General features: G+C 45.6%; 1 long non-coding RNA gene across 1 annotated transcript; it reads left to right on the forward strand.

Moving 5' to 3' along the window:
• The first annotated feature begins 255 nt into the window (after window positions 1–255).
• LOC143828740 (uncharacterized) lies at window positions 256–6667 on the forward strand. Its single transcript, XR_013227838.1, has 3 exons — window positions 256–354; window positions 2480–2547; window positions 5995–6667. It is a non-coding gene; the product is annotated as an uncharacterized LOC143828740 (long non-coding RNA).
• The last annotated feature ends 1320 nt before the right edge of the window (window positions 6668–7987 follow it).

Below are 7987 nucleotides of genomic sequence, written 5' to 3' on the forward strand. Positions count from 1 at the left end.
ATGAGCTGCCCAGCCCCCACCCGCAAAACTTGATCTGGCTGAGAACTGCATCCCAAAACTGCACCTTAAGCTGCCTGGCCAGGAGCCAGGGGAGGGGGCCCTTTCAAGGCCCATTCTTAGGAACGGACTTTGAAGCTAGTATTTTCATAAAATCAACTTTAAAAAGCCTTTGCAACAAACAGGTGTGTACCATGAATGTAAATTCTGCATTTATCTTTCCCTTCCTTTGAATCTGCTAACTTTATTCAGGACAGGTACGAAGCTTCAAGACTGCTGAACCCTGACTCAAAACACACCCAGCAGCCAGTGTCAGGTTGAAGCTGTCTTATCCTGACTCAGGATGAACCCACCAAGGTTAGTATTGTCGTCTCAGCCCAGCAGTGTCTCAGGGGAGGCCTTTTCAATCCCCTACAACCTGATCATTCTAACAGGAGATAGCAGAGATTGAACCTGGGACCTTCTGATGCTCATCCCTTGAGCCACAGCCACATTCATGCTCCCCTCCAGCAGTCCAGTGCCCTGTACATTCCTACTCCTTAAAAAGAGAAGGCCAGGCTGGATTCTGGAGATTTTTGTGGGGGGGATCGCTTGGACATGAAATTGGGGTCACTGTGGATGGGTGGGTAGTTATGAGTTCATGCATTCTGCAGTGGGTTGGACTAGATTACCCTGGAGGTTCCTTCCAACTCTATGCTTCTATGACTCTATAAGGCCTCAGCTCTAAATAGGAGGTCCAAGGTTCATCCCCATCCTCCTCTTTTTCCTAGCAGGTCCATCCACAGCCTGGAGACAACCCAGACTTTCAGAGGCCATCCTAAAGAGGAGGGGGTTGACAGCCAATTGGTTAGCAGTTTGGTATATGGAGTTGGAAGAAATATGGAGCCATATGACCCACTCTTGGTACTAACCCTAGATTCGGGGAGGGGGGAGCTGGTTTTGTTAGCAGCCTCACAAAGATCTTGTAGATCTGAATCCAATATGTTTGATTTTTTTTTGAGAGCAGAGAAAGAGATTTCAAAGTCCAAAGTTCTTTATTTGGATTCTATACAAATTAACCAATTAGAAAATGAATATTCGGGAAGCAGTACAACAAGAGTGGTCAGAATTAACATGAAGATGTAATCAATACTTGAAGGTAGTGAGCTATGCCTTCATTACCAGCAGATTCTGGCCACACTCCAAACAGAAGCCAGCATAAGGTACACACATTGAGACCCCCAAGGTTTTCCTGCAGGAAATTAGACTGAATTAGTTCAACTGTATTATCAATAGCTTCTATCCAAAAGGACAGAATAATGCCTGAGTTCCAGTTTTTGCACTGAAAGTTTTTAGGGCAGTGGTTGCCTCCATCAGAGAAATAAAATTGAGATATTGCAGCAGCATTTACTTTAGCTGTATTAATTGGCATCTTCTGGTGACGAGTCCATGAAGCATCAAGAGGATGGCCGGGTTCTAATTGCACCTGAAACCATTGTTTAATTTCACTCTGATAATCCAAATGCTGGGTGCTCCATTATCTATAATTAGAGTACTTCAGGATCTAAAAAGATGGCTTGAAGTTGGTTTATTAACCACAACTAGTCTTAGAAATAGTTTCATATGACACACACAGATGCAACCATCTGGACTTAATATTAGCGTCTTCCCAGGCACTGCCTTCATTGCTGTGTAGGGCAGGATACCAACCAGGTCTATTCAGAGTGGCAGGACAAAGTGTGTAGAAGAAAACCAGCATCTGTCAAGGAAAACTAGGGGCCATTCCACACGAGTTTATTGTGGCAGAAGGCTTTCATATTGTAAACGCTACTAATTTGCAGTTCCGCAAGACGTTGCACACAATCTGCAACACTCCTGCAACAGTTCCGCGAAAAGCGATTCGTTGTAGAGCTTCTAGGAAAATCAGGAAAAGTGGATTCACCCTCCAAAAAGCACTACACTCTTGCGAACAATCTGCAACACTAGCGAAAAAGACCTGCGCGTTCTCATTGTTGCGGTTCCAACAAAGTGCCTCCCCCTGGCTCTCTCCTCCGAACTTCCGGCAAAGCGATCGCCATTTTTTTCCCCTTGGAGCGAGCGGGGAAAGCAATGAACCAGCGAGGCTTGATTCACCCAGCGAGGCTTCTCCGGCTGCAGTCCTTCCACAGAAGTGCTTTAAAGCTCTCCCAAGTCCCCAAGCACAACACAGCTCCGTTTGCAAGTTCCCTTTATTTTCGGCCGAAAATCGTGCCCGTGCAGGGGGGGGAATTTTTTTTCACTTGGGGGAGCATGGTAACGATGAATCGCCAGCTAGATGGGTCTCTTCAATTGCAATGAATCAACGCATATTCGTTGCAACGTGTGTGTTTGTGTTTTTTTTTTAAACTTGTGCTTAAAGTGAAAGGGGCTTTTCCGGAGCATGATAACAACTGCCCATTGGCTGTTCATTTGATTGACAGCCAGGGGGGGGGACCAAACACAGAAAAAATTGCTTCCTTTCTAGAGATTCCTGCGAGACCAGAAACCTGTGGGGAACGAGTGAAACGCTACTGGATTCCACTATAAATGCAGGTATGCGTAACACTGAGATTGCACTATTTAAAATAGCGTTTCCACTTTGTGGAACCAATTGGCAACATTGGTCCTTGTGCGGAAACACCCTAGGATTTCAGTGATCTAAACCCTGGGTTTATAAAGCAACCATAATTAGAATCAACCATGCCCGTTTGATGTAGTGGTTAGGAGTGCAGACTTCTGCGAGCCATGTTAGATTCTGTGCTCCCCCACATGCAGCCAGCTGGGTGACCTTGGGCTCGCCACGGCACTGATAAAGCTGTTCTGACCGAGCAGTGATATCAGGGCTCTCTCAGCTTCGCCCACCTCACAGGGTGTCTGTTGTGGGGACAGAAAAGGGAAGGTGATTGTAAGCCGCTTTGAGGCTCCTCCTGGTAGAGAAAAGCAGCATATAAGAACCAACTTTTGTCCTTCTTCTTCTTTGCATTATGTCTGAGCTGAGCAGAAGTGTCTCCCAAACTTTTTGCACTCTCATGTTTCCCCAATTTTTAAAAATGCTGCATTGTGGCGATTGTTCTTTGCTTCAGACAGGATTGCAGCACAAGCATTGCATGGACAGAGCAGTTCAGCATTAGGATACTGCTTTCTGCTGGGAGAGATTTGTGCAATGAGGAGGCTGGTGCGTATGCCTGCTTCCGTTTCTCCCTGTGCCCGTCCTGAGTTATCTGTCTGCACCTTTGCAATCACCTTTCTCTCCCGCGATCACTTGCCAAGGGCTCGTTTTAAATCCTCCTCTGCTCTCTTCTTTCATCCGTGTTTTCTTGTAATAAAGAGAACCTCAGGCTTTTTCATCCCACTTCCCTCTGGCTAGAGCTGGAGGCTTCCCTCTGGAGAAGCAGAATGCAATCCTACTTGAGAAGGGAGAAGAAGAGAAAAAAGCCTCCTCTCTCTCATGCTGCTGCCAGAAGGGGGAAGGAATATACATCCAGAGCTCTGTTTTGCAAAGCAGAGCCCCCCCCCACACACACACACACACACAGGGCAGATGACATGTGGCAGAGACAGTCAGCAGACATTGGGCTGTTACATATGCACAGCTTCCTGCAGATTTCCCAAGCAGTGAGCTCTTAAGCTTTATTTCAGATTCTGTGCCTGCCTTACACACCATGCTTTCCCCTCTGGTGTATTTATTCTGCAGCTACAATTTTTAAAGTGCACTTTTATAAATCAGAGTTGGAACACCACCATTTTTTTTTTACTTTCACGCAATTGCCCTAGCGTAGTGGCACAGTAGTGTCGAGCAAGCACCCTCCATTGAAATTCTCATGGCTCGGTTTCTGCGCATGCATTTTAGTTTTAGTTTGTGGAATGGAAGAGAATGCAGGCAAAGGGGAGAAACCTCCATGCTGAAACTGGCAAGGACAGCTGTGATGCCCCTCCCCCATGGTGTGAAGCATGGGGGGGGGGGTTCTGCGGGGTTACTGGCCACTGTGAAAAATGGGGATGGGCACACAATAAGGGGGAAAACTGGATGCACAGTCAAACACTATGACACTGGCATCGCAAGCTTTGAGAGTTGGCAACGTGTGTGTGTGTGGGCCCCTATGCAGAGCTAGCTGCAACTTCACATTTTGCACAGGGCTGCAATTTGCATGGGGAAGGAGTCCCCTGACAGAAGCTCTGGAAAGCATTTTAGTTACATGACACTAAATATTTTAAATGGTATTTTTGCCAATGCACTAATGCAGCTGCACAGTAATGTTAATTTCCTGCCCTCCCTTGCAAATATGCATGGTTTTCTCTTGGTGATTCTCTAATGTGATCCTCCTCAGTGGTCACGATCTTGGCAGTTTTTTAAAGCTTCTCTTGTGCCAATTGCACCCTTTCCTCCAAATGGATTGATCTCAAGCGATTCTTAAGTGTGGCAGTTTTCAGAGGGTCCATGTGGCTCGGCTACCGTTTGAATTTTAGGCTTCTGGAGACTGCCAAAATGGCTCCTACAAAAAAAAAATTTGTTCACTAAAGCATTAAAGGGGAAAATGTTTTCTAAGCTTTAGGCTTCCCATGCCAGTGTCTTTCTCCCTTTATATCTCATGTCCATTTCATTCCACTCTGACTCCCCCTCCCCCTTTATTTTGTTTTCATGCAGCACTAAAATCCCCTACTGTTTTTTTGCACTGGAGATGCTGCCATTTGCTGATCCCCCTTTCAAGTCAATACCTCTAAGGAACCAAACCTTGTACAACTCTTTTTAAACTCCCCCCCCCACCCAAATTCTAATTTTTGAAAAAATTCAGCTATCTGAGACTAGATGTTCCAGCCCATCTAACCACCTCCAACACACTGAACAGAAGCATCCCATCACACAATATTTTGATTCCTCCATCCTTTAATTTTTTAAAAAATTGGCAATCTGAGACTCTCATATCAGTAGAGCCGTGCCACTTGTAAAAAAATGTTAAGAACAATGAGGGAAAAGTCATCAATGCGGATGATAGGGGGAGGATGGCAGAAAGTGCAGCGTGGGGGGAATTACTTAGATGTGGGTGGAGACATGACTTTCAAGGAGCAACAAAAGGGCAGGGGGAACCCAAGGAAATCTGCATGCTTTTGAATTGGCTTTGGCTTGGAAGTGAAACAAGGGGAAAGCAGCACAAAAACATTCTCAGAAATCCCAGGGAGACAGCAATCAGAAAGTGAACTGGGCACTGAAGGTAGGAAAGTAAACCCGATGGACACCTGTGTGTAATAGGCCATTCTATCACTTATGCTTGCTGGCAGAATTTAAATTTGCCAAAGGGATGGTAACACCAGGCTGCTTAAAAGAATGCAATCCTTTCATTATGAACAGAGACAACTTTGTATAGAAAGAGAGTGGAGAGAGAGAGAGTCCTACAGTCTAATTGTGTCTAACATTTTGTCAGTTCTGTTCTGGAGGCTAGCTAAGAGGAAGTATGCTCAAAGGAACAGGAACTATACAATTGAGTCACTCAGGACACAATAGGAGGTTATTTGAAAAAATGCCAGGAAGTTCCTGATCTAAATATTTTAACTACACCTGTCCTCTTCATTTTCTGCTGAATTATGCACACTACAGATCTTGCACATTCCAGTGATGTTCATACTTGATGGCCAAAGTAGGCATTGCTGTTCCAGTGCTGATATTAGTGCCCTACTGAGCAATCTAGAGCACAAAAGTCTTGTCTCTTAGAAGGCAACTATTGATTTTTTAATGTATATGAGAGGTTTTTTTGGTCTGGAGGGAAGAAAAAACTGCATTCCAAATTGAGACAGGGTTGATCAGAGGCATCCTTAGTGGTTCCGAGGCCCTGGGTAGAAGGCACGGATGGGACCTCCAGCACCCCATTTATTTGCACCATGACATGTGTTAGTCACTGTGAATTGTTTGCTAAGGCAGTGGTGGTTGAGGAGCTGCTTGTGGGCTAGAGGAGACAAGGCACATCTGATGCACTACTACATGTATTCTGTCTTTCTTCTGTGCAGTTACAGCCTGAAGCACCGTCCAGCCAGACAATGAGGGCAGGTGGCTGCGTAGGCAAGACTTTCTTGGCTGACAAGAAGGCAGGACAGTCCACATGCCTGCCCACCAGGCCAGTCCACTGCCTAGCTGGGGCTGACTGACACTGCTGGTGAGCAGCAAGCAGGAGGGTGCACCACAATGCAGCGCCCTCTTTACTTCAGCCATTCTCCTTGACTCAGTCACCATGCACCCAGGACACGGGCAGACCAGCTACACCGCAGTTGAGGGCAGCACCAACATCCTTCCCTCACCATTGCCTCCTATCTTCACTGGGGCAGCAATGGAGGCAGTGGGGCAGCTCCATAGTGGTTGGGAGCTCCCAGCATGGAGTCTGGGACATCTGCCCTGTCAAGTTCACAGAAGAAATTTCAAAAATCTGACCACAGAGTTTGTTGCCAAACAACTGAAAGCCTGAAGACTTCCCTCAGGCAAATTTCAGAGACCTTCTTCTGTCCCAAAGCTCTATGACAAGATCCTGCAGTTCCCAAATAGGTTCAAACAGGTTCAAAGGTAACTGGCGGGAAATCGGAGACTATCACCAGTGAGTGGCAACTGAGGGAAAGGAGGGGCTGAAAACTAACCCACAACCATGAGAAGGAAGCATCAGGGGCACATGGGCAGCACCATATTGGTTGGACAACACTGACCCAGCTCCCAAGCCTTGACCTCAGGCTACACACTGCTAAGGATGCTGGGCTTGGTCCCCTTCAGAGCACCCTCTTGGTTCCCAGCACACCATGTCACAGTCTCCTCTTGAACAGATTATTAAATGTTTTTATTTGACTCACTGCTGGCCATTTTCCAGCTTCCAGTGACAGGTTATTTACATGGAAAATAAAATTACATCTACAGTACTTGTGCACTATCTGCAGTACCTTTCTTTTCCTCTCATTAAACTTACATGAGCAACTGGTGCCAGGCTGACAGCCCTGGGGACAAAGGCTTCTTGATTCAAGGGCTAAAAAGATCCAGGGACGACCGCCAACTCGCTTCCTTCCCATAATGCTCCATTAATGGGCCTCCACCTAGGATGAGAGATAGCCTTCTAATGAAAGGATCACAAGAAACTGGGTTGTCTTTAATTCTGTATTCTGCTCTTTAAAATAAAGCTCTATTTGGTACCAGGCTGACAAGGATCATCATTCAGTTTGTATTTTAACCCTCTGAAGCTGTGCAGGCAGGCCCCAGACTCTGCTTTGACTATACATAATAAGTAATTTTCCAACACATAAGGCTGCCAATTCCTGGTCTTGAAGGGTATTCCTCTGACTATAGCCTTATACCAGGGAGAGAGGTAAAGCGTTGGTGGTGGCCAGTGAGAATTTCTTTGGACCCTTCAGTTTCACAGAAGGAGGCTATGAATTTACCTCAGATTTTGCAGCATTGTGCTAAACAACCAGGACAACTCTTGTCCAAATACATTTTAATCATCTCATCTTGAAATCTATAATAGCAGTGATATAATATAACATCAAGAAAAATATGATTCAAGGCATAGCAGTAACATGTGGGCTCCCAAAGAAAATTGCCTGTTGCTGTCCAGGAATTCATCTCCAGTTGCTCTACTGTGAACACAACCCTATGCTATACGATGGCAGAGAAATAAATTCCTTGCAAACTATACCCAAAGCACTGAGCAATTTGAGCACGGCATAAACATGTTCTGTATCTGCAGTTCAGTGGAGATAATGCTGGCCTAACTGATGCTAGTTACCTATAGGCCATTATTTAAAATGTGGAGCAGATCTCAGTGCTGTGCCATATTAGCATTTGAGCATCATCGCTAAGCAGAGCTCTCTTCTCCATTACTGAGACTGCTGGGGTATGACAGATGGCTTCAGAATGACATGTAAGGCTTTCCCCCCCTGACCCATGTTGCTCTTTAATCACACATGCAAAATTTTATACAACAGGCCATAGTCTGGAGAAAAGTTGCTAACAGCAACAGATTATGCT

This window comes from Paroedura picta, chromosome 2, assembly GCF_049243985.1.
Source record: "Paroedura picta isolate Pp20150507F chromosome 2, Ppicta_v3.0, whole genome shotgun sequence".
Lineage (NCBI taxonomy): Eukaryota > Metazoa > Chordata > Lepidosauria > Squamata > Gekkonidae > Paroedura > Paroedura picta.